At 40.1% G+C, this 26,563-nt stretch overlaps 1 protein-coding gene and 1 long non-coding RNA gene across 2 annotated transcripts in view; one reads left to right on the top strand and one right to left on the bottom strand.

Moving 5' to 3' along the window:
• Positions 1-7,771: 7,771 nt before the first annotated feature.
• On the bottom strand, positions 7,772-18,703 carry LOC132405514 (uncharacterized). Its single transcript, XR_009515903.1, has 3 exons — positions 18,472-18,703; positions 17,910-18,067; positions 7,772-16,972 (listed from the first exon to the last, which is right to left on the bottom strand). It is a non-coding gene; the product is annotated as an uncharacterized LOC132405514 (long non-coding RNA).
• A 1,827-nt stretch (positions 18,704-20,530) lies between these two features.
• Positions 20,531-26,563, top strand: part of smad5 (SMAD family member 5) — a 48,962-nt gene continuing 42,929 nt past the window's right edge. The window contains exon 1 of the mRNA XM_059990388.1: positions 20,531-20,676. The gene's annotated coding sequence lies outside the window, so the exon portion shown is untranslated. The remainder of the gene's footprint in view (positions 20,677-26,563) is intronic.

Genomic DNA, 26,563 nt, shown 5'->3' with positions numbered 1-26,563 from the left:
TCATAAAGATTCTTTTTCCTTAAGCTCCCTAATCAAATTTGATTCATTAAACAAAGTCCGACTCAGAATTGCCTTTCCTCTGGTGGGCTCAACTGTAAGATTCCCTGAAAAGCCAACTCATAGGCATTCTACAAATTCCTTCTCTTGGGATCCAACATTAACCTGATGTTCCCAATCTACTTGCATATTGAAATCTCCCAAGGCTATCGTAACATTGCCCTTTTTAGATAGCTTTTCTATCTTTTCTTGTAATATCCCTGTAAGAAGGATAACAGATGTGCATGGTGCTTCCTTGGCTTAGAGGTTTTATGCGAAGTCATTGACTGTATTAAAGGCAATTAATTGCAGTTCATGGTACACTCCAGTTGCTGTCTCCTTTTTGAAACTCTGGTTCTCATTTTTCCTTTGTTATACTGAAGTGGTCAATCAGCAGGAAGCCATTTTAGCTGCAATGTTGTGCTATTTGCCATATATGCTGTTCCTCCAACTATGATACAGTCTCCAAATGCTGCTACTGTTAAGTAGAAATAGTATGTCAAATACCCTTTTTAGTAAACCCAACAACTCTTGGTATCACCTGAAGTAAGGTCTTTATCAATTGTTATATATTGCATAAATACATAGCAGTAACAGAGTATAATTTTAAAGTTTGTAATCTCTGTACATTCAAGACTGCAAGACTAGACACTTACTCTCACTCCATCTACAATTTGTAGATGATATCACCATGGTGGGTCGTATCTCAAATAACGATGAGTTAGGGTACTGAGAGGAGATAGAGCATCTAGTGACATGGTGTTATGATAACAACACTGCCTCAATGTCAGCAAAGCAAAAGAGCTGGTCATTGGCTTCAGGAAGAGGATGGTGCACACGTTCCCATTTCCATCAATGATACTGAGGTAGAGAGGGCTGAGAGCTTCAGGATCCTATGAGTGGACGTCTCCAATAACCTATGCTGGACACACTGAACTGTTTAACCCATGGCCAAGAAAAGTCATCGGTGCCTCAATATCCTCAGGAAGCTTAAAAAAAATTGGCATGTTCTTTTTGACCCTCACCAATTTTTGTTAATGCACCATAGAAAGTATCCTGCCTGGATGCATAACGGCTTGGTATGGCAACTTTAAGAAACAGCAGACAGTTGTGGGACATCAGGGAAACGAGCCTCCCCTCCATGTCTACACTTATCATTACTATGCTTAATCAGCCAGAAAAATCAAATATTCTACACATGCCAAACATTCTTTTCCCCCTCTCTCATTGGTAGAATTTACAAAAGCCTGGAAACTTGTACTACCAGACTCAAGGATAGCTTCCATCCTCTTATTAAAAGACTATTGAACAGTTCCCTACAATAATAAAATGGACCTTTGATCTCACCACCAACCTCATTATGACCTTGCACATTACCCTCTATCTGCACTCCACTTTAACAAAATAATTCACAGACTTCCCCAACCAGAAGATCTGGATGAGATCTACGATCTGCTGAGGGCCAGAGCAGAGGTATTCAAGTCTGTTGATCAAGCAAGTTACGTCCAGGTAAATCTCCAGAAAGCCATCTCACGGGTGAAGCTGCATTTCCGATCTAAACTTGAATCAATGAAGGATGCTTGACAGTTGTGGCAGGGTTTGAATACTATCACCTCATAATCTTATAAAGTTAATTCATGCGACAGGCCTTTGCTTCCAGATGAGCTCAATGCCTTCTATGCTTGTTTGACTGTCAAAACATGAAGATACCATCATGAGCTCCCACAGCCATAATGCTCGTGTGATTTCAGTCTCTGAGGCTGACGTGCAAGATTCAGGATTCTGAACCCACGAAAAGCATCTGGCCCAGACAAGTACTAATGATACCTATGCTGATCAACTAGCTGGAGAGTTCACTGAGATCTTTAACCTCATGCTTCGGAAGTCTGAGTTACCTGCCTGCTTCAAGCAGACTTCAATTATACCAGTGTTTAAGAAGAATGTGGTACCCTGCCTCAATGACTGTTGTTCAGTAGTACTTATGTCCACAGTGTTAAAGTGTTTTGAGAAGTTGGTGATTAAACATATTTACTCCTGCCCGAGAAGCAACTTGGGTTCGCTTCAATTTACCAACTGGCTCAACAGGTCCACAGTAGATGACACCTCAACCCTGGAACATCTGGAAAGCAAAGAAGCATACATTAGGATGCTCTTTACTGACTTCAGCTCAGCATTCAATACCACCATCCCCTCAAAACTAATCAGTAAGCTTCAAGACCTTGGGCTCAATACCTCCTTGTCTAATTGGATCCTCAATTTCCTCACTTGCAGACCACAGTCAGTTTGGATGAGCACCATTTACTTCACATTCTCCAACAGCCATGTGCACCATAAGGCTGTGTGCTTAGCACCCTACTCTATTTACTTTAAACTTATGACTCTGACTAAGCACAGCTCCAATGCCACATTCAAGTTTGCTGATGACACCACTGTTGCAGGCCAAATAAAATGTGGTGATGAATCAGGATATTGAAGGGAGATTGAAAATCTGAGTGAGTGGTCCCAAGCAATAACATATTATGCAACATCAGCAAGACCGAAGGACTGATTATTGACTAGGAGGCCAGAGGTCCATGAGCTAGTCCTCATCGGAAGATCAGACAGAGGTGGAGAGGGGCAGCAACTTTAAATCTCTTAGTGTTATTATTTCTGAGGACCAATCCTGGGCCCAGCACCTAAATGCAATTATGAAGAAAGCACGGCAGCTCCTCGACTTCCTTAGGAGTCTGTGGAGATTTGGCATAACATCTAAATCTTCAACAAACTTCTATAGATGTGTAGTGGAGAGTATATTGACTGGCTGCATCTCAGCCTGTATGGAAATACAAATACAAATACAAATAGAAAATCCTATAAAACGTAGTTGATATGACCCAGTGCATCATTGGTAAAGCCCTCTCCGCAAATGAGCACAAGTTGTTGCAGGAAAGCAGCATCCTTCACACAGGACACGCTCTTTTCTCACTGCTGCCATCAGGAAGAAAGTACAAAAGCCTCAGGATTCACACCACCAGGTTCAGAAACAGTTATTACCCCTCAACCATCAAGCTCTTGAACCAAAGGAGAAGCTGCAGAGGTTTGTAAATTTAGTCAGTTCCATCTTGGGTACTAACCTACAAAGTACACAGGACATCTTCAAGGAACGGTGTCTCAGAAAGGCAGCATCCATTATTAAGGACCTCCAGTACCCAGGCCATGCCCTTTTCTCATTGTTACCATCAGATGGGAGGTACACACTCAGTGATTCAGGAACAGCTTCTTCCCCTCTGCTATCTGATTCCTAAATGGCCATTGAACCCTTGGAAACTGCCTCACTTTTTTTAATATATAGTATTTCTGTTTTTTGCATGATTTTTCATCTATTCAATATATGTATACTGAATAAGATTTACTTATTATTTTTTCTTCTAGATTATGTATTGCATTGAACTGCTGCTGCTAAGTTAATAAATTTCATGTCACAAGCCGGTGATAATAAACCTGATTCTGAATTTCACTCATTTGCACTTGCTCCTTCATTGAAATATTGCTACAACCTATAGCCTCACTTTCAAGGACCATTCATCTCATGTTCTTGTTATTCATTGCTTATCTATCAATTCATTTATTTATTATCATTCCGTTATTTTTGTTATGTGGACAGTTTGTTGCCTTTTGCACACTTGTTGAGCAGCCAGTTGGTGCGGTCTTTTATTTACCCTTGCGGTCATTATTTGATTTTGGATTTATTGAATATGCCCACAAGATATTGAATCTCAGGGTGGTATATGGTGACATATATATACACTTAAATAGTAAATTTACTTTGAATAATATAAAGGAGGATGCTGAAGATTTTTTAGACAAAACTACTGGAGAATGACACTGGAGATGGAGCATTAGGGAACAAAGAAATGACAAATAAACTGAATAAGTATTTTGCATCAGTCTTCACGGTTGAAGACACCAACAACATGCCAGAAGTTTGAGAGAGTCGGGGCAGAAGTGAGTGTAGTCTCTGTTACTAAGAAGAAGGTGCTTGGGAAGGTGAAAGGTCAGAAGGTGGATAAGTCATTTGGACGAGATAGACTATGCTCAGGATTCTGAAAGAGGTGACTAAAGAGGCATTAGTAATGATCTTTCAAGAATATCTAATCAATTTTAACTATGTAACAGTAACATTTTATTCTGCATTCTCTTGTTGTTTAACCTTGTACTACCTCAATACACTAATGCAATGAATTGATTTGTATGAACAACATACAAGTTTTTTAGTGTGCCACCGCAAATGTGACAATAGTAAACCAAGTTAGCAATTTAATCCCCAAATTTTTGTGAAAATTATTTAATGGACAGTGTAAATTTTTAAAGCAACATTGAAGAAGAACAGGTAATTCATCACACTTTCTATTTCTAACACTTAAAAGTTCTTTCCTTTATTTAGCTGGTGTTTCATAAGCAAATACTGGCCAATCATCAGCAAATTGCTGGAAAAATTTTAATAAAATTATATTTGACATTTTGTAACATCTTGGTATATGTGTACATTATACTTTGGAAAATATTTTATTCGTAACTCTTGTTCTTTGGGGAGAAAATTGTTTCAGCCACCAAATGAATTTTTCAGATTAAGTGTTATGTAGTGCTGTGATTTTTTTGAACTGCAAATAAATTACTGTATTAGCTACAGTACTTCCACCAGAGGGTGCTCTAAATGACAGTCCAATTTTGCAGTATTTTTAAATAGTGCGTTTTGAACATCTATTAGATGCAGCCTTGAAAGCATAGAACTTTGCTACTAAATATTTGTCTTCTAATTTACAAACATTTTATGAGACAATATTTACAATTGATAATGTAACATAAATAACTTAAAACTTATTGAATATAGAGAAAAAAATTACTTAATCTGAAACATGATTTGGTATTCTCACTGGCACTTATCTAAGGTCTTTTTTTTAAAACAGATTTCTGTTGAATGTCTGTTTCAGGCCAGAATTGAATTGATCAGGTAATTTCCCGTTACTTCTAGATGCTGGAGAGGAATTGGGAGTTATTTTGCTTATTTGCTGTATACATCATTGGATGTATTTTGCTGGAGAAATTTGTATCTTCTTTCAAGAACTTGGCTGTAGATACTTTAAAACAGGACCTTCTCAAAACAGCTCTAGACAAGTGTGTGCTTACAAATTCATTCAGAATCTTCTCCAATCAGAAGCCCTGGATGAACCATGAGATCTGTAATCTATTGAGGACCAGATCAGAGACATTTAAGTCTGGTGTCCAAGAAAGTTACAAGAAGTCCAGGTACGATATTGGGAATGCCACCTCATGGGCTAAGTGGCATTTCTGGACTAAATTTGAGTTAATGAAGGTTGCTTGACAGTTACAGCAGGGATTGAATACTATCCCCTCTTAGAACGTTAATTCAAGTGACAGAGGCAACAGCAGGGCTTTGCTTACAGATGAGCTCAATGCCTTCTATGCTCACCACCCAGTATACTCTCTTCACTGCTGCCATCGGGAAGAAGGTACAGGAGCCTCAGACTCACATCATCAGGTTCATGAAGTTATTAACCCCTCAAACATCAAGGTCTTGAACCAAAGTGAATAACTTCAGTCAACTTCCCTTGTTGAAATGTTCCCACAAAGACAACCTATGGACTCACTTTCAAGGACTCTTCATCTCATTTTCTCATTATAAGACCACAAAATACAGGAGCAGAATTAAAGTCTATTTTGCCCATTGAGTCTGCTCCGCCATTTCACCATAGCTGATCTATTTCCCTCTCAGCCCCAATCTCCTGCCTTCTCCCTGTATCTTTTCATGAATCAATCAACCTCTGCCTTAAATATACCTAATGACTTGGCCTCCAGGGCACCTTGAGGTAATGTATTCTATGAAATCACTCTCTGGCTAAAAAAATTCCTCATCTCCGTTCTAAATGGATGTCCCTCTATCTGTGGCAGTGTCACCAGAGGAAACATCTTTTCCACATCCACTCTATCAAGGCCTTTCAACATTCAAAAAATTTCAACGTGATCCCCCCCCCCCCCATTCTTCTGAATGGGGCCAAAGCCATCAAACACTCCTCATATGAAAAGTCTTTCAATCCCAGAATCATATCCGTAAACATCCTTTGAACCCTCTCCAATGTCAGTGCATGCTTTCTTACCTAAGGGGCCCAAAGCTGCTCACAATACTCCAAGTGAGGCCTCAGCATTACATCCTTGCTTTTATATTTTAGTCCTCTTGAAATGAATGGTAATATTGCATGTGCCTTTCTCACCACTGACTCAACATGCAACTTGACCTTCAGGGAATTCAGTGTCTCCCAAGTCCCTTTGCACCTCAGACTTTTGAATTTTATCTCTATTTAGAAAATAGTCTACACTTTTGTTTCTTCTACCAAAGTGCATGACCATACACTTCCCAGCACTGTACTGTATTCCATTTGCCACTTCTTTGTCCATTCTCCTAAATTCCCATTCACGAACCTGATTTTCCCAATCTACCTGCATATTGATAGTAATATTGTAACACTGCCCTTTTGACATGCATTTTCTAGCCCTGGTTGTAATTTGTAGACCACATCTTTACTACTCTTTTGAGGTCTGTATTTAATTCACATCAGGCTCTTTTTACCCTTGTATTTTTTAGCTCTACTCATAAAGGTTCTAGAGCTTCTGATCCCACATCACCTTTCGAATGATTTCAGTTTTTACTAACAGAACCACTGATCCCCTTCGGTCTACCTACCTGTCCTTTTGATACAATGTGTATCCTTGGAGATTAAGTTGCCAGCTATAATCTTTCAGCCATGATTCATTGATGCCCATCATGCAGTACATGTCAGTCTGTAATGGTTGTACAAGTCATCTACCTTATTCTGTATACTGTGTGCATTCAAATATAACACCTTCAGTCCTGTGTTCATCAGCCTTTTTGATTTTGTCCACCTCTTACATTGCAACTCGTTCTGTTGACTGAAACTTGTTCCTACTATTAGCCTGTCCTTGCTAGCTCTGTCACTACACACTGCCTCTGTTTGTAAACCGACTCCCCTATCTTCTGCCCTATCACTCTGGTTCCCATCCCCCCCACCAAATTAGTTTAAACTCTACTGAACAGCTCTGGTAAACCCGCAAGTAGTAATGGGCAAGGATATTGTCCCCACTGGGTTCAGGTGTAATGCCACTTTTGTGCCAGTCAGATCTTCCCCAGAAGAGATCACAATGATCTAGAAATTTGCCCACCCCTTCACAAGTTCCTCAGCCACACATTCATCTGCCAAATCATTCTATTCTTACCCTCACTGGTGCATGGCACAAGCAGCAGTCCAGAGATTACGCCTACCGTTGGGGTCCTGCTTTTCAGATTTTCTACCTAGCTCCCAAAAATCTCTCTTCAGGACCACCTCACCTTTGCTGACTGTCATTGGTGCCAATATGTACCAAGACTTCTGGCTGCTCACCCTCCACCTTTATGATGCCATGGACTTGATCTGAGATGTCCCTAATCCTGGCACCTGGGAAGCAACATACCATGCGGGTGTCTCTATTGCATCCACAGAATCTCGTCTGTATTCCTCTATGGTATCCCCTATCACTATTGCAGTCCTCTTCACCTCTCTTCTCTTCTGAGCCACTGCACCCGAGATCCAGTCATTGCAGCTCCCTTCGGTAGGTCATCCCCCTGAACAGTGTCCAAAGTAGTGTACTTATTATAAAGGGGAACAGCCCGTATTCCTTCCTTTTCCTGACAGTCACCCAGTTCCCTACCTTCTACAACCTAGGAGTGACTATCTACCTATAGCTTCTATCTTATCACTTTCTCAATCTCCTGTATGAGTCAAGTTGCAGCTCCAGTTCTTCAACATATTCTCTGAGAAGCAGCCCAGTGCACATGGTGCAGATGAGGGAGACTAGAGGTCTCCCAGGATTGCCAAATCTCACACACGGAACAAAGCACAGCTGGAGCCATTCTCACTGCATTCACTGTGCACTAACAGATGAGGAAGGAAAAATAAAGAGGGAAAAAAACTTACCTTCCCCAATCCTGATGAGCCAAAGCCACTCCAACACTGGCCCACTCACAAAATGCCTGCTCTGCTTTCCCTTGCCTTATCTTATTTGCCTTTACTAATGAATCCTGTTCAGTGATTGGTCGCAGTCTAACTCTGAAAACTGCCGCAAAGTAGTGTCTTTTTCTAAAACTTCATCTGCGGACCTAAATGAAATCGCTGCTTTTTCTCATATTCCTACTCGATTGGGTGGAGTCCCCATTACTGTATAATTGCTTCTTTTATATGTATTCCTTATTTATTCATTATTCCTTTTTGTAAACAGTTTGTTGACTTTTGTACACTGGTTGAACGCTGAAGTTAGTGCATTTCTCATTGATTTTGTTATGGTTTTTTATCTCAGGTTTGCATATTGCGACATATATGAATTTACTCTGAACTTTGAAACGGCATTTGTCATTAAAAATAAAAAAAAGTAAGCAGTTTCTTTGTAAAGGGGTTTATTTGTGAAACATTCTCACCTACAACTGATCAATGCAAGTAACCTTGCATTCTTCTGAGACAAGGTTTCTACAGATGCTGGAAACCCTGGACAATATGCACAAAATGCTGGAGGAACACAGTAGGTCAGACACTATCTACGGAGGGGAAAAGGCAGTTGACTTATCAGACTGAAACATCCTGATGAAGGGTCTCTGTCCTAAACATTCACTGTTTATTTCCCTCTGCAGATGTTAAGTACCTCCAGCGTTTTATGTGTGTTACTTATCTACTTGTGCTAAATCACTCTGTGAGCAGAACCTAGAATCTTGTTCAAATGAACTATAGTATGCTCTTTATTAGCTTGAATATAAAAAAGCAAGGGAAGTCTACTGACTACAATCAAATTTAAATGCTAACCATAATACAAACCATGACAAGCAGCAGAATATATCAAATTGTGTGAAATCTCAGATTTTACACTTCAGTTGCATGTTTTTCTTGCATGACAAAAAAAAATCATGCCTACAAAACAGCAATAAGTCATCATGGTGAAGATTAGAAATGTGCCTTTGAGAATTTAACCATCAAAGTTAACCAGGTTGAAATGCAGCTCAAAGGCTGCCAATAAAATTGAGCAGCCATGAATAATAAAAACAAAAATACATGCTGAAAATCTTTTCTAATTGATGAATTGCAAGAATTTGATATTCTGTTAGGGACTTGATGTCAATTTTAATCAGGGATAATGTGGAAAGCTGCCTTTAATATAAATAAGGACCAGTCTTCAAAACAAAACTGTTCACACGTAACATCCAGGACATTGAAACTTGCCATTGGGCGTGGGACATTCTGGTTTTACACAATTGTAAATTATGCAGGTTGAAACAATAGATGAATGTTTGTTAATCAGCCCACATTGAAGCTTCCCAGGATGAGATCAGGGAAGGGATTAAATGGTCATCCTGTAATTTAACCCATTGTTAAAACTATATCAGTGCTGGGCATCATTATTTGAGCTCTTTATATATCAGGAACGACCCCTTGATGAAGAACTATTTTTGTGTCTAGGTGTTGTGCTCAGAGCCCGCTGAACTATCCACAGCTGTATGCAAAGGCATCTTGCCAGTTAAAATGTACTCCCATTGGAAACATGTAGTAGTCCATAAGATCTACATAAATTTAACAGTATTACCTATGTACACCCAAAATGTTGAAGTAAACTATCTGATTCTAATATTTAAACTGAACCTAATCACCTGCTTAAAGAGTATAAAACTTCATCTGCAGAAGGAACATCGAGTTGAACATTATCTGTGGAGGAAAAGGGATGGTTAAAGTTTCGGGTCTGATTGTGATCCTGAACACCAAAATGTACTGGGACAACAGTCAACTGGAATCCGAAGCAGATTTCTCACTGACATGATGTGAAATTTCTCATTTACGGCAGTAGTACAGTACAAAGACATAAAAATCTATAATACATAACAATTTATTAGTAATAATAAGTCGTACAAAAATAAACCAGATAGTGCTCATGTAAAGTTCAGAAACCTGGTATAAAAGGGGAACAAATTACTGAATCGTTGAAAGTAGGTTTCCAGGCTCCTGTACCTCCTTCCTGATGGTAGTAGTGAGAAGAGGGCATGTCCCAGATGATGAGGATCCTTAATGATGGACACTGCCTTCTTGAGGCAAAGTCCTTTGCTGGTATCTGATGGTAGGGAGGCTTGTGTCTGTGGTGGAACTGCCCAAGCCCACAACCCTGTACAGCCTTTTGTGATCCTGTGCATTGGAGGCTGCGTGCCAGGCTGTGAAGCAACCAGTCAGAACATTCTCCCCAAAACAGTCTGCAATGACATACCAAATCTCCTCAAACTCCTAATGAAATGGAGCTGCTGGCGTACCCTTTTCATGCTTGCTTCAATACACTGGGCTCACGATATATCCTCCAAGAGGCAGAAAGTAGAAGCTGCTCACCTGGTCTGTACTGGCCTCTCACACCTTCTCCCAACTTCCCCTTCCTGAAGTCGCCAATTGGTCTTGTTGATACCGAGTATGACGGTATTGTTATGATACCACTCAACCAACCGATATACTTCACTCCTGTAAGCCCTCTCATCGCCAATATATAGGAGTGTGAGGAATGGGTGAGACAGAGTCTGGAAGGAAATTGGAGGTAGGATTGATGGGCAAATAGAATAAAGTGGGAGAATGGAGTTAAGAAGGATGGAGGCAGTAGAGGAGGTTCACCAGGTTGATTCCAGAGATGAGGGGGTTAGACTATGAGGAGAGATTGAATCACCTGGGACTGTACTCACTGGACTTCATAAGAATGAGAGATTTTATAGAAACATACACAATTATGAAAGGGAGAGATAAGATAGAGGCAAAAAAGTTGTTTCCACTGGTAGGTGAGACTAGAACTAGGGGACATAACAAGATTCAGGGAAGTATATTTAGGACAGAGTGGGCTAACTGAAACTGAAAAGGATCAGTTTATACCATTAAGCTGTAAACTACCCACACAGCTGTTGTTCTAGTTTGCATTTGGCTTTGCCATGGCAGTGGAGAAGACTGAAGATAGACAGGTCATTTTGGGAATGGGGATGAGAAATAACATGTAAACAGAAGCTCAAGATGGCTGCTGTGGACAGATTGCTCCGTAAAGCACAAGCTTAGTCTGGACTTGGTCTTGGCCGATTGTTAGTATTTATCTTATGCTCAAAATTCCTGTATTCACAGTGCCTTGTGTCTCCATAAATCCTCATCGTATGAGTCAGAGAGAACCGTCCAGAATTCCTACTTGTCGTTGTTTACATCCACCGTCTCTGTGTGACTCATTCAAAGTCACAGCATTCATAATAAAAATTTAATGTTCATTTTTGCATTTTGAAATGATATCTTTTAGGGCCTGTGCCTCTGACAGACCTCGGACTTGAATTCACGTGCCTACTCAAGTTCGTCACTGCTGATTAAATGAAGAGCATCAGTAAGGCTGTAAATAAGAAACGGAATGCTGTGCCACTTAGTATAATTACTGTGGCATGACTCTTATTATTTGATCTGACATTAGGTCTGTCTAGACAAATACATTTTTTCTGCCTACCATTATTGTTACAGCATTACTTAGTACTTGCAGAGCCCAGAAATTCCAGTCTCATGTGCTTTTTCCAACTGTTCTTCATGGATACCCATCTCCATATTTGTGTTTGCATTTCTTACTTATTACTCAGACCTCTCTATATATCTGACTCTTAACAATATTCTAACATTCAATAGCAATTAAGCATAAATAATAAATATAAAACATTTTTCTAAATATATATATACATATGTATACAGCTATTATATGTGTCACAGCTTTTACCTGAGGTAGCAACATTCACATTCTCTTGAACTTTCTGTTGGTTTTAATGACTATGTTGTATTATTGACTCCTAACATAAACCCCATCTCTTCTCTAAACACAAATTGAAACATCTAATCCTTTATCAATTCTTGTCTCACTCCTTTGGAAATGTTTAATCTTTCCCGGTAAATCATTGTTCTGATAAGCCACTCTAATAAATATCTTTTGTACCTTCTCCAGAATTTCTACAGCATTTTTAATTTTCAGAAAGCAGTGTGAAATTCCAGTTGATTGTACCCATCATTTGTGAATGTACAGCTAATACCTGCAGGATAAGTGGATTGTAACTGCTTGCAAATTGATTCAATACCAGCAGATTACTCAAATTACTCATCTTCTCTTAAAAACGTTTGACTAAGAACAGCATTCAGCAACAGGAAAGAGCCACCCATATGCTCTTTAAATAGATTAATTGTGACATGCAGGTTAGTTGCTGATTTCTTCTGATAGTTTACTCTGCAAGTGTTTGATATTTTTTAAAGCTGGTTAAAGTTGTAGAAATTTACAGAAAGTTGGGAATGCTTCAAGATTTCTGCACAGACTAGCTTATTGTTTGCAAAACTGCACTGTGAGACACTCCCTCTGGAATCTGTAGGTTTTGAAGAATGAATAAAATACACAAATGACTTGGATGTAAATGAAAATAATGAAGTGGGTGTCAAAGCAGTATGTAGATCAGCTGCAGACATGGATGGAGTTTAATCTGATATGGGCTACAGGAGGCAGAGGAATAGCTACAAGGTTGCTTCAAGTCAATGGACTGGGCTCATCAGGTGACCTGAAGAAACACACCACAGTTGTCTTGGACTTGATGACTGTGTCCCTACAAAATCATTCACCCTTCCCTAACCTGAACCCCTGGATGAACCTGGATGATTCTAGATCAGTAGCGTTCGGCACTGGTGATCCAAAAAAGTACAAGTTGTCCAGGTATGACCTCCATAAATCTCACATGAAGTGGCAATTGTAGACAAATTTGAATCACAGAAAGATGCTTGAAAGCTATGGCAGGGCTTGAATGCCATCATCCCCTATGAAGCAAAACCAAGCAACATAAATGACAACAAGGTTTCACTGCCAGATGCTCTCTTTGACCAACAGAACATGGAGGAACCTTAATGAACTCCCACAGCCCCCAACGATCTGAGTCTTTGAGGCCAACTTAAGAGCATCATTCAGGAGGGTAAACCCATGGAAAACATCTGGTTCAGATGGGTAATCTGGCCAAGTACTAAAGACGTGCTAATCAACTGGGTGGATTACTCACCAATAACTTTAACCTCTCACTTCAGCAGTCTGCTACCCACTTGCTTCAAGCAGGCCTCAATTATACCAATGCCCAAGAAGAATGGGGTAACCTGCCTCAATGATTATCATCTAGTTGCACTTACATCCACTATGATGAAGTGTTTGGAAAGGTTGGTCATAAAGCACATCAACTCCTGCATGAGGAGCAACTTGAATCCATTCCAGTTTGCCTACGATCACAACAGGTCAAGAGCAGATGCTCTTTGCTTATTGGCTCTTCACTCAGCTCTGGAACATCTGGACAGTGAAGATGTATACAACATAGGCTGCTCTCCATTGACGACAACTCAGCGTTCAGCACTATCATCCCTTTGAAACTAATCACTAAAGTCCAACACCTGGACCGTAGTACTGTGGCGACCCACTTGTTTCTAGCTCTGTATGTAGTACATCGCTACAGTACATCCTTGTGCAACTGGATCCTTGATTTTCTCACTTGCAGACTTTAATCAGGACAGATTGGCAACGTCTCCTCCAGAATCACTATCAGCATAGGTGCACCACGAGGCTGTGTGCATAGGCCTCTGCTCTACTTGCTTTATAATTCAGACTCCAGGGCCATATTTAATTTTGCTTTTTGGAGAGAGCTGGTAACTTTAAATTCAGTGGTGTTATTATATCAGAGGATCTGTCCTGGCACCAGCATAAGTGACACCGCAAGGCGGACATGACAGCGCCTCACACATCACAGCCTGGTATGGAAACACCAAAGACCAAGAATGGAAAAGCCAATTTAAAAAATGGTGGACACAGCCTAGTCCATCACTGACAAAGTGCTCCCCACCATTAATCACATCTATAAGGAGCACTACTACAAGGAAGTAGCATCTATCATCAATACCCTCATCATCAGGCTCTTGAACCAGAGGGGATAACTTCACTCACTTCAACACAGAACTGATTCCATAACCTATGGACTCGCTTTCAAGGACTCTACAAGTCACGTTCTCAATATTATATATTTATTAGCACAATTTGACTTCTTATGCACATTGGTTGTTTGTCAGTCTTTGTTTGTGTGTAGTTTTTCTATTTATTTCTTTGTTCTACTGTGAATGCCTGCAAGAAAACATATCTCAAGGTAGTATATTGTGACATATATGTTATATATTTTGATAATAAATTTACTTTGAACTTTGAAATATGAGGTGCTGCAATTTGGGTGGTTAATATAATGGGAAAGGATATAGTGTTTTATCAGCATTGATATTGATATTGCTCCCTGAAGGTAGCACACGTAGACAGTAGAAGGCGTATGGAATGCTTACCTTCATCAGATGAATCATTGAGCACATACAATGACCAACTTACCTACCAATCCACATGACTTTGGGATGTGGGATTTCTTCACAGTGTCTGAGGAAACCCATGCAGTCACAGGGAAAATATGCAAATTCCTGACAATAGCTCCGGAGGTTAGGATTCAAACTGGGGCTACATCCACACTAGACCGGATAATTTTGAAAACACCAGTTTCACGTAAAATGATAGGCACTATGCATTTTAAAAAATATCTCTGTCCACATTGAAACGGAGATTTCGTTGAATCTCCTCCTACTGCGCATGTGCAGGACACATCTACCACAAACAAATGACATGTTTGGTGTTGAATCTCACCGTGAAAGATGGTGCGTGTTTGTTCAGTTACAGACTAGAAAAACTTAAACAATGGGCAGCTGTTGGCTCTCATGCAGGAGAATTTAAAAGTAAAAAAAACAAATACTGGAGCATATGGAGGCAACCGCCAGGGAGTTCACGGACAGATTGACCCGGCTGACGACGAACACTGAAAAACTGACTAACTTTGTTGCATTAATAAAGCATCTTGTTAAATGTGTAAAACATGTCTGCATCAGTATTATCTTGTATTTCCATACAATGTTACATTAGGCTGTTACACATCTATTGTCAAGAGAAGTGCTTGCATGAATAGGTAAACCACCTTTATACGAGCAAGGCCAGAAAACAGGGCAAAGTGAGTACAGTATACTTATTTATTAAGTTATGGGTCAAAGTATTTGGTGAGTACATTTCTAACTCTTCTGGCTTCAGTCTTGTTGCCGTCTGTTCTGAAATTGTTAGCATACATTCAAGAAAACAATGAAATAGCGTGCTGCTGTCTGACAGCGTTTTCTGATTTCTCTGGTTACCCCGTCCACACTGACCTGCCTGAAAATACCCACTCTGGAAAGCGTTTCTGAAAAGCTCTGGTTTCGGGGGATGAAAATGCCGTTTTACTGTGGACAGAGGGTAAAAATGAAGCGAAAAAACTTAGGTTACGGATTTATCCGGCGCAGCGTGGATGTAGCCTAGGTCACTGAAAAGGAGAGGCAGTGATTCCCAAACCTGTTTGTCCTTCTGTTTTATTCTTACACTTCAAAACTCACGGAAATTTCATAACCAAAATCTCATGCTTATCTACGTTAATGTATCAGTTACACACCCATTTTTCTGCTTTATTAACGTCTACCTATATTTTTAATGGTAGTGGCAATTAATGTCGGTCAAGTACAGAACATTGGATAACTCAGCCAGTGAAACAATGTCTGCAGAAAGAAAGCCCTCCCCGGCTGCTGCTTTCCTTATTTCAGGGTCCTCAACCTGGGAGATTGACTGGTTTCTATTTCTACAAATGCTGCCCGTCTGGCTAAGCTCTTCCTGCAGTGTATATATATTCTTATTTTTATTTAGATTCTGCATCTAATTGTTTCCTATTAATGTGGTTTATACAGAATTTCAATAATTTTATTCAACAGTTTAGATAAATCTAAGAAACAAGAGATCTTCATTTGGAACACTTTTTAAAGTAAACCATCTTAAACAATGACAAGGAAAAGTCACTCCATGTATGCCTTGCCACACACTTAGCAGATGAGGCATTCACCGTAAAGTGTTCCATTAAGACACAGCTGCATGAAATTATTTCATATACACCCCAAAATCCAATATATTACCATCTAGTTTATATTGCTTGCCACAATTTATTAAACCCTACATGAAAAGTAATTGGTCTGATTTGACTTTCCTGGTAAAGTAATGCTGAAATGTAATTTTTATATAAATTTTTGAAAGTGTGGGTGTAATAACTTGTAGTTTTGTGAAGAGTAATTTAATTTATATTTCTAGCCTTGAAGGAATATAGATGGACTATAAAATTTTAAGCATGGGTTGGTAATCCAATCCCTCTTGAATTAATTTTCCATCACATTACTTGACAGTAAATTCCAATCCCAATTCCTAAGGTGGTGCGGAGTCATTTGTTCCTTTGTTTTCACGCCGCTCACCCTGTATCTGTGCCCTCTGGCCACGGAGTCTCTCTCCAGCCACAAGTGTCATTTCATTACTCGAAACCCTTTGTAGTTGTAAACAGCCCCATCGACTCTTCCCATAACCTTCTCTGAACAAAGCTTTTGTTCAGCAAGAAAGATAAGGTAACCAAAGTACGACATTCACAATTTTTTTGAGGGGAAAATATAATTTGAACAAGCTGCCCGTGGTATCAAGTGGTAGGCGGTAAACTGGCCTCTCTCACGGAATACAAGTATTTATATTGTGCTGAACGATTCTTGTCCCAACATGTGTACACGTGCTTTACAGAAATACCTGCAATATACGATGCAGAAGAAGGATGTATAGAAATGGACTGAACATACCGGTTACACATGTCATCTTCACACCTTCCCCCAGAACGGTACAGGGTTTACTGAGATAAGCCCTATTAAATTTACGGTTACTGAAAAAGAGAAAAAATATTTTCCGTGAAATAATAGAAAATCTCAAGAGATTATCTCCCCACCATCTATTCCAGTTTTTTTAACCAATTCCCGTTATCTACAGATATTAATTTCTTTCTTAATTTTAAGCACGAAGTTCTTCAGATGCTGGAAATCTTGAGCAGCACAGACTACCTTTCAAAAATAGATTAATTTTCACTATACAATATTTATTAAAGTAACACCCCCACTTCCGAATAGCCCAACATCTTCATTGCTATTTAATTTCTGATGGAAAATTAATAGTTTATCGTTATTATGGGAGAGTCACGACGGGTATTATTTGCCCTGCAACTAAAGGTCTTCGCCCGAGACCTCGGAACCTCTTTGTTATGACACTGCCAGAATTAACGCCAGTAACGAAACTGTGACTGAAAAATACCGAGCAAATACACCGCCATGATCACTGATCTAAAATCAAACCACACGTTCGAGATTTGCAACTCGAGATAACTTCACCGTGACAAAATTCAACTTTCTACCTGCGCAAAACTGCTAATAGCAAAGCATATTGAACATTGATTGTTCAAAACTAGCCCTGTTTTATAAAACAAACAACATTTACAAAAAGTACGTTCTTTAAAATAAATATTGAAATATTTGCACTGGAATTAGAAAAATACTTGTGCCGGAAAATGAGTACGGTTGTGGTTTACAAAATCATAACGGGATGGAGATTAAGGAACTCGCTAAGAATTTAAAGCGTCAACTAAATTGATTTTCAACGTAAATCCCATTTCTGAAAATCCATATGTATATGATACATTGTAGTTTGCTGATTAAGAACTGCGCCTGCAAATTGAGGAGGGTATCCTGGTATCTAAACTATGCAACAATATAAAAAAATGAAGACTTTAACCTAACTTTTTGGAGCGACTATAACTGCTACCGAACTACCTTGACATTTCCTGTTCAAACACCAGATTTTGTATTGTTTTGCGATGATGTGGAAAGAAGTTCGCTTGGTTTTGAATCGCAGACTTCGCGTCGCCAATCTCCTCAACGTCATGTAGCCACTGGGCCAAAAGCAAAGAGCCTGCTCACAGACCTGGAATCTGCAGGAAACCCAATACAGAGAAGAAACTTCATCCGCCACAGAAAATAGGGAGACAAAGAAAGAAAATCAAGTTCGCGTTGTACAATACATTCCCAAGAACTGTTCCATTTTCTAAATGAGCATTCACTCGCAATCCATAAGTTTGAATCACATTCAATTTGGACTTGCACGGTTTCAGTGGAAAACGGTTTTTTTTCACAAAGAGCCACTTAACACCGGCAACACGACTACTTTTTTGACGGTTTATCATGTATCTTTAGTTTGGAATATCCAAATTTCAATTAAAAATATCAACGGTATTCTCCCGCCTTCCTCCTGAGCTTCTTTAATGTACAAATTGACTGTCGCGGAGTTTTGATTGCAGAATCTATCAGACGTGGAGTTAAAAAGACATTTACTTACGCTCAATAACTCCAAAATGTGAAACCCGGAAACGAGCAAAAACGGTTTTTTTAGGGGATGCTGGAATCCGGTATGAGTTACCTCGGAATGTGCTGTTTAGATCAATGCTCATCCGGCCTAGAGAAAAACAGTAATTTATAGCGTTCCGTCCAACTGCAGCTCGTGACATTGCTTATGATTGATGTGCTTATAATTTGAAATCTTTGTCCGATTAACTTATTGCATTACTTTAACCCGCAATCGCAACGTAGCAAAACGGTCTGTAGCTTTTTTTTTGCAGAGACCTTTATTAGCGAAATCTACTAAATCAGGAATATATAGATCGAGCTGGTTTGGTTAAATTTCGATATTCAGTGGCATAGAATTGACTAATAAACGCGCAGAAAATTATCAGTTCCGAACACACATCCAACGGGCATATGTCCATATAAATGTCAATAAAATCAGTTGTTGCAAAAAAGTGAATTGATAAATACTGGTTTATTCTGGAGCAATGGGCAGATTAATATGAATGCATATTTCTGTATTATAATACTGACATCACTGTGTACAGCAGTACAAACACACTGACAACCCACTGGCTATAAATCACTTTGAATACATTAAGCTTGTAAAAAGGACATGTTTTATTTCAGTAGTCTTGCAGCAACCCCTACAAAAACAGTAACATGGTCATTTAAGTATTTCTTATTCTTTCACATAACCTCCAGTCCAGCATCCATTGATTCATTTTCTCCCTTCAAAGACTCCTCTTAATTTTCTAATACATTCGATGGATCATCCTTTGCAATCTGCACAACTCCTTCAGTCTCCACTACATACTCCTTCCAACTCCATCACTACCCATAGATCTTTCACTACATCCAGATGTTGCTTTAGGTCTTCCTTGGCCACAATTGTTCACTCCTAACTCAACTCAAAAGTATTTGCTGCTCATGATGCTTTCTTCTCTAAATCTAAGGTCCAAAACACATCGGATGACTAATTTGTACATTCTGTTGAAATTTCAGTTGTCTGCCACTTTGTTCCACTCTGACCTCAAATGTGAGCCTTCTGCACCACTCTAGCAAAGCTTAGTGCAAGTTCAAGAAACACCTCATCTTCCCCAGGTAAGTTATGGTTTACCGTATTCAATATTAACTTATTTCATTTCAGATATTCAGCATTTCTGGCATTTTTATTACACACTTCCAGCATCATTTCCTTTTCCTCTGTAATAGGTACACATTCTGCATCTATACTTTTACCAATCAACTTTGGTTTTCTATCAACACTTTCTTTCAACTTGCATAATCACCCTTTTAATGTATTGGCAATTAAAGAATCTTTGTATTTAATGTAAATTCCTCACGCATGATACAAGGGAAAACACTACGGAAATCTGAAAAGGGCTGCAGATTCTCAGCGGGCTCGGTAGCAAGCGGGGAGTAAGAAACCGAATAAACGTTTATCGCTGTCCAATGGGGGGGGGAAATCATTGACTTGAATCATTAATTTTATTTCGCACTCCAAAGACGCTGCTGCATACTTTCTGGAAATCTGTTTTTATCCTAGTCTAGGATGCTGCATAGGAAATAGCAATCACTGCCGAAGGTCAAGCGGACACAACGTTATCAGGAGTCGTCCTTGCTATTAAATAGTAATGCGGTAATTCTGATGTGACCAGGCAATCTCAGCAGTACAATGGTGGATGCTACCAATTAATTGTGATGTCGTCAGAAACCCTTCTAGACATTCCACGAGCAGCGACTGATTGACACCCAAGTCACTCTGGCCGGTGAAGGAGGGACTGCAAGCCGGCCGGGGTTTGAGAGAGTGCGGGAGCTGAAGTGAGTCGAGCCCTTTAGACAACTTTTTCTTACGAACAAAGAAACAGCCTTCAAACCTCGAGGGAGTGTTTAAGCAGGTTACGAGGAGAAAGCTGGACTTCACTGAACTTGCAGAGTGCGGCTCGGAACTTGTTGCTGCCCGGTCGGTCGGCCGGTCGGCAGGCAGGGATTTGCCTCCGTCACTGACAAGGCGGGCCAATGATGATTGGCCATTTATTCCCGGTCCTCCCGCTACCCCTCCCCCCAGGCCGCGGAAGGATACACGGGCCGGTGCTCCGCCTCCAGTCTGAGCGTCGCCAGTGCCTCAGTGGAGCCGAGTTTTAAAGTTAGGTGGGGAGGATAGAAAAGAAAGGAGAAAAAGTTGAAACAAAGACAGGTAACGTGAAGAAGTGTAGGGGGGATGTTTGGAAGGCGTCGGGTGGTTTTTGCGGCGGTGGATCGGGCGCTTTGCGGATGCAGAAGTTTTTTCAGTGTCTGACATGGCGTCAGCGTCCAGCCGCCGGTAGCACGCCCCCCCCCCCCTTCCCGGCCGCTGATTCTCTGCGGGGGGAAGGAAGCCGTCTGGGTGGCCGATCCCCCCTCGGGTAACCGGTCAGCGGCACTGCTGTCCGCCGTTCACTGTTCTGGGATCCCCTCCGGTGGGCGGGGGCTGCGGAATGGAGTCTGGGCGGGGCTGCGGGGGAGGTTGCTGGAGAGGGGGCAAATCTGGTGCCAAACTCGGATGTGGGACTCCACCGCTTGCGGTGTCCCGCCCGCAGCTTGCGGGCATTTCGTACTTTGACGATTGATTGTTAATTTTTTTTAATACAAATAAGTCTTTCATCTGTGCAGTCTTGAAACTGTCAGCAAAAAGTGGACCATGTAATCACAGAGAAAACAGGAAGACACTGTCAATGATTTTTTTTTCCCCCCACTCTGAAATCCGATGAGATGATTTTGTTTTGGGGGAGGGGAAGAATGGGGGCGGGAATATTGGTGTGGGGTCTAGTGGTTGGAGAACCAGATGAATGTCAAATTCTGTTTAACGGGAGAATAACAGCTGATTTTGGATTGAGCGATACTCGGATTATGCCTTACTGAAGGCAGGCCACTTCACAGATGTTAATGCAGTTTAAAAATGTAACTAGTGCAAATGGTGGTTTGATTCATTTCTAGGGTATAATAAAGCGGGTGGCATATCAACCTTGCAAAATACGCTGAGCAGGTTTATAATGTGGTATAACTGGAAGCCCTGTTGCATTCGTTTATTTTTTAAATATGTAATACTATTTATGCTTAAAATGAACAGTATTTTACACATTATAACACTATTTTCATGATTATTTTCTACTTTAGAGACTCCTTGGGTTAAAACATAAAGCTAAAAAGGTTTGGCTCTTTGGAAAAGGAATCATAAATTTTCTAGAAATACCTTTGGAGCTACTTTTCCATAAGAATCACGCATGAGTCCAACAGACCCATATTTTTAAAACATTACTTTTGAAGAGCATAGAATTAAGAGATTATAATTTAATTTAACGTGCATCAGATTATATAGTGTTAATTTTAGTTAATTGCACTAGAGTTTTGTGCATTTCAGATAAGTGAGGTGCTTATGATGCACAAATGCAAAAATAAAGGCAAATTTTGTTATTTGGGTTTGAATGAATTCTGGATTACAGCTTTAAAGTAATCAGCAGTGATTGTGCTTGTGTTGCTGATGTCTGAAAATGTCCTGTGCATTCAAAGGATAAACTTCTGGTGGTTTCCTGACATTTGACAATCTTAAATGTTTTGGCTTAATTGAATCTTTGTATTTTTAGCCCTAATATTCTTTCTGTTCATCCTGCTTGTATTCCCTTTTCCATGTTTTTTTCTCCCTTAAATAATTTTATTAGTAACTTAATGCTGCAAATGTATTTATAACAGTGCCTTGTGAAAGCATACCCTAAGTCCTTGCTCACACAAGTATTACAACTAGGAATTTTGATTCATTTAAGAACTGAGAATTTTTATTTGTGAATCACATACTTTTTTTCAAGTACAGGGAAGATTGTAAAGCATGAAAAATTAAAAATTCAAAAACTGAAATGTGAACAGTTTAAAAGTATTCATCCCCCTTTGCTCAGTACTTAGAAACAACTTCTAGCAGTTATAATAGCCAGTAGTCTTTTTGGATGAGTCTCGATTAGCATTGCACAATGGGATGGATAAAGGTTTGCCCATTCCTCCTCGCAGACTTGCTCAAGCTGTGCTAGGTTAGTGGGTGAACGGCAGTGGGCAGCAATTTTGAGATCTTGCCAGAGATGTTCGATCAGATTAATGTCAGGACTGTGACTGGGCTGCTCAAGGGCATCAATTTTATTAATTTGAAGCCACTCCATGGTTGCTCTGCTTGTCCTACTGAAAGACGAACTTCCTCCCCAGTTCGAGCTCTCTGGCAGAGACTAGTAGGATCTGTCTGTGTTTAGCAGCCTTCTTCCAATTAATCCTGACCAGATTTCCAGTCCTTGCCTCTGAAAAAAAATCCCCTTAGCATAATGCTTCCTGGCTCCGCCATACTTTACAGTAGGGATAGGGTTATCTTTGGGTGGTGGGGTGGAGACGCATCTCTACCAAAGGAGGTGAAAGGTCCATCCCTCTGCTAGCCTGCAGGTCACCCGAGGGCAAGGGCAAGGTGTAGCACCTGCTTAAAACTCTTACCCCCCCCCCAAGCACTGGGAGCAGATGGTGGATAGTTGTATGAGCAGCTGGCAGATGATGCTTATCACAAGCCCTGCTTATACAACCGCTGATGCCAGGCAGTCACTCAATCTCCGAAGAGTATTGATTATGGCTGGGGTTGCCCATCTTGAAAAGACACTGTACAGAAGAAGGCAATGGCAAACAGTTTCTGTAGATAAATTCACCAAGAACAATCATGGTCATGGAAAGGCCACGATCACCCACATCATACGACATGGCACATGATGATGGTGGTGTTATCTGGCTGATGCACAGTATTCTGCCACACGTACCACTTAATGTTGATGCCAAAATGTTCGGCATTAGTCTATGTCAACCACAAGACCTTCTTCCATATCGTTAACAGTATTTTCTAAATAGAGATCGTGGATCCAACTATGTATTTTCTCTACATCAGCTGTGGTGTTTTTTTTTTGCTAATTCTGCTTTGTAAATTGGCTAAATGTCTGCTGTAGTTTGTTTTAGAAATGCTGGTTGCTCAGCTTCTCCGTACCTCATCACTGGAGTCTGCATATTCTGCTTGTCTTGATGAACAGCTGTAGACATGAGATTCGATGCATATGTTAAAACACTCTGATTTTGGAGCTGGAACAAAATTTGAGCCAACTGAATATTTTGCAGAATATAAATATTTTCAACTTGTGTAAGTGTGAGGCTAGGGAAGAAATTTGCAGAAGCCAGCTGAGATTACTTGCATCATCATTAACCATGGCTGAAGTGCCAATGGTCTAGAAGTTAAACTTAAGGGTGGCAAATTAAAACCTGGGATCTTTTAAGTCAGTAAGTCTTAACATCTATGGGAAGGAATTTACTGGAGAGGATCCTGAGGGATAAGATGTATCTACATCTAGTAAAAGGGGTTGATTAATGGAAGTCAGTAATTGTTGTGTGCTCAGTAAATGATGTGTTAACAACTTCATTGAATTAATTGATAGGTGACCAAGAAGGTTGATGAGGGCAGGGTGGTAGATGTGGTTTACATGATTTGAGTGAGGTCTTTAAGGTTCCACATGGTGGGTTAGATTGCATGGAATCAAGCAGAAGATAGTGGTAGAAGGTCATTTCTTTGGTTGGATGTCCATGAGAGACATTAGGAGAAAGTGTTGTTTGTCATCTATTTCGATGATTTGGATAAGGGTGTGGTTAGTTAGCAAATGACACTAAATTAGGTGATGCAATGGATGTTGAAGAAAGTTATCAAAATTTAGAGGGATCTTGATCAGATGATGAAGTGGACTGAGGAATTGTGAGGGTAAGTGCGAGGTGTTGCATTTTTGGAAAGCCAAATCCAGGAAGGATTTTCACAGTGAATAATGTGTTGCAGAACAGAAGGACCTGGCGTATAAGTACATGTTTCCTGAAAGTGGAATCACAGGTAGACAAGGTGGTGAAGAGGGATGTTGGCCTTCTATAATTAAGGGCGTTGAGTATAAAAGTTGGGAGGTTATGTTGCAGTTGTACCCAGCTATTCAAGAGATGTTGTTCAACTGGAAAGTGTCCAGAAAAGATATAGAAGGATGTTGCCAGGACTTAAGGAACTGGTATACAATTTTGAGTAAGAACTTTTTGTTTTAAGAATGTAAGAGACTGAGAGGCAAATTTGTAGATTAGGAAAGGCATAGACACTCAGTCTTTTTTTCAGAATTGGAAATCGAAAGAACTAGAGGGCATAGGTTTAAGATGATAGGACAAAGATTGAAGAGGAACTTGAGGGGCAACTCTATTAAACAAAGGACTAAGCATATGGAATAAGCTGTCAGACGGTAGTAGTTCAGATGCATATTATAACAACTTTTCAAAGACAGTTGCACATATACGTGGATTGGAAAGGTTTAGAAGGTTATGGGCCAAACACTGGCAAATGGGATTAGCTTGAGGCATCTTGGTCAGAATGGACTAGTTGGGCTGAAGGGCCTGTTTCCATTCTGACTCTAGTGATGGGATAGCACAGCAGAGCTCCTAATAAAATAACTTAATAGCAAGCATGGTTTGCAATTTTGTTGTATTTTGTAAATTGCAAAGAAGTAAATTAGAGTAGCAGATGCGCATTTTAAATTCTGATTTACTTTCTAATCTAGCAAATTTGTGTGTGATCGAGTGTGAGCAATGCAGGAAGGTTTGTGGTACACTAGTGATTTCATTAATGGATATAGGCCTCTGTTAAAGCAGTTTATCATTGATTTGGCTCTTGGGATTAAGTATAATATACTCAAAATGCTGGAGGAATTCAATAGGCCAGGTAGCATCTATACAAAAGAGTAAACAGTTGATGTTTGGGCAAAGACTTCATCAAGACTAAACTCAGTTAAGTGTGGGCACAGGGGCAAAGGCGAAGCCTTTACTGAGGATGGAATGTTCTGCTTCAGAAAGGAGAAAGCCTGAGGGAACTGTGAAGACCTGGCATGGATGAGAGCTGGGGTAAGATGGGGGTGGGGAAGAGGGTTGATAGTGTCTGAGGAGAGAGGAGGTTTGGGGTATTCAGGGAAGGTGAGGTAGGAGGAAGTCCTGATGAAGGGTCTTGACCCAAAATGTCAGCTGTTTACTCTTTTCCATAGATGCTGCCTGACTGCTGAGTTCTTACAGCATTTTGAGTGTGTTGCTTTGGATATCCAGCATCTGCAGATTTTCTCAAGTATAATAGATCTGTGTTTGCTAGGTGGCATGATGGGTTGCAAAGAGGATGCAGATAAACTTGGGGATATACGGGCAAGTTAAGTGAATGGTTAAGGACTTTGCAGATAGAATATAATGTGTGAGCTCATCCACTTTTTGGAAGTCAAAATTGTAAATTGGGTAAGTGGTGAAAGATTGATGGTAGACCTGGATGTTCTTGTGCATCACTGAAAATTAATGTGTATCTTCAGCATACAGTTAGGAAGGCAAATTGCATGCTAATCTGTTTTCAAGACAATTTGAGAACAAAAGTGGGGATTGCTTGTCCCATTATGTGAAGCCCCTAATGAGGTTGAATTTGGAATATTGTGTATAGGTGTTGTTTGTGTCCGGAGGAAGGGTGTGCATTAGAGGTAATGTAGCAAAGTTTCATGAGTTTAATTCTTCATATTGGGATTAAGCAGTCTCTCTTGTAGAATTAAGTGAAATGAAAAATGATCTAGCCAAAATCTAAAATTTTTACAGGGGTTAACAGAATTCACTCCACTTCATCCTTGTGTTACCTCAATTTACATTATGCATTCCCAGTTAACTAAAAGTTTTCAAAATGTTTCTTTTAAACATTGCTAATTATAGATCATATGCTATTTCATTTGCGCACTAACACCATGCAATTTTGGCTTTGTCTTTGACCTTTGCCGCTTGAACATGCATACAAAGTGCCTCCATACAGTCATTCAAAAACCCTTTTTGCTGATGACTGCGCTCCTGGCGCACAAAGACAGTGATCTACAGTTGATGCTGAACAAATTCTCAGACACTGTTATGCCCTTTGGCCTGACAATGAGCCTGAACAAGACTGAAGTACTTCACCAGCCCATGCCAAGCACCAACCCCATAGAACCAAAAATCACTTGACGACACCC

Source organism: Hypanus sabinus, chromosome 15, assembly GCF_030144855.1.
Source record: "Hypanus sabinus isolate sHypSab1 chromosome 15, sHypSab1.hap1, whole genome shotgun sequence".
Classification (NCBI taxonomy): Eukaryota; Metazoa; Chordata; class Chondrichthyes; order Myliobatiformes; family Dasyatidae; genus Hypanus; species Hypanus sabinus.
Note: the sequence above shows the minus strand (reverse complement) of the source record. Positions and strands in the feature narration are given on the sequence as shown.